Source organism: Nannospalax galili, unplaced genomic scaffold, assembly GCF_000622305.1.
Source record: "Nannospalax galili isolate Female #2095 unplaced genomic scaffold, S.galili_v1.0 scaffold329, whole genome shotgun sequence".
NCBI lineage: Eukaryota > Metazoa > Chordata > Mammalia > Rodentia > Spalacidae > Nannospalax > Nannospalax galili.
This window is the reverse complement of record NW_008360321.1, coordinates 1,987,964-1,988,795: the sequence shown is the minus strand read 5'-3', so window position 1 is coordinate 1,988,795 and position 832 is coordinate 1,987,964. Positions and strand designations below refer to the sequence as shown.

General features: G+C 40.6%; 1 pseudogene; it reads left to right on the top strand.

Moving 5' to 3' along the window:
- LOC103727385 overlaps nt 1–444 on the top strand; it is a 1,285-nt pseudogene extending 841 nt beyond the window's left edge.
- The last annotated feature ends 388 nt before the right edge of the window (nt 445–832 follow it).

Sequence of the window (832 nt, the reverse complement as noted above, 5' to 3'; positions counted from 1 at the left end):
TACATATATATATATATATATATATATGTAAAATACTGTTGATGATGATTGTGTTGTCCTGGGTGCTGGTGCCATTAGAAGTGGCCATGGCAGAAGCCCTGATTAAATGCAAGCCCTGTGTGAAGAGCAGGGCTCAGCTTGGAGTCCAGGCACTTGCAGATACCTTGTTCATTATTCCCAAGGTTCTTGCCCAGAACCCTGGTTCTGACCTTCAGGAAACATTAGTTAAAGCTCAAGCTGAAAATTCAGAATTGGGTCAGCTTGTCAGTGTGGATTTGAACACAGGTGAGCCAATGGTAACAGCAATAGGTGTGAGATAGCTATTGTGGGAAGAAACAGCTTCTTCACTCCTGCACTGTGATTGCCAGCAACATTCTCCTGGTAGATGAGATCATGAGAGCTGGAACATCCTCTCTGAAAGGCTTAACCATCCCTTTTATCTGAATCTGGAAGGCTACAGAATTATCCAGGGGGAAAAATGATCATTTTGTCCAGGATTCAAGTGAATTTGAAAGAAATTTCTTTTTCCCTTATGAAGAAAGGAGAGAACACTTGGCACTATTCAAATTACAATTCTGTAAAATCATAATTAGTATTTTTTATTACAGTGCATACACATAAAGCAGGTCTTCTTTACCCACTGAACAAGATGTCTTAGCTGCAGTGATACGAAATTACCTGTTTAGATGAGCATGGTATCTACCTTGTTCCTTATATGTTCTTTGAAAAATTGTGATGGTTGACCTTTCCTCAGCTAGACATGGTGGTGTATGCCTGTCATCCCAGCATGTGGGAAGTAAACTCAGGAACATGGAGTTTGAAGGCAACATGG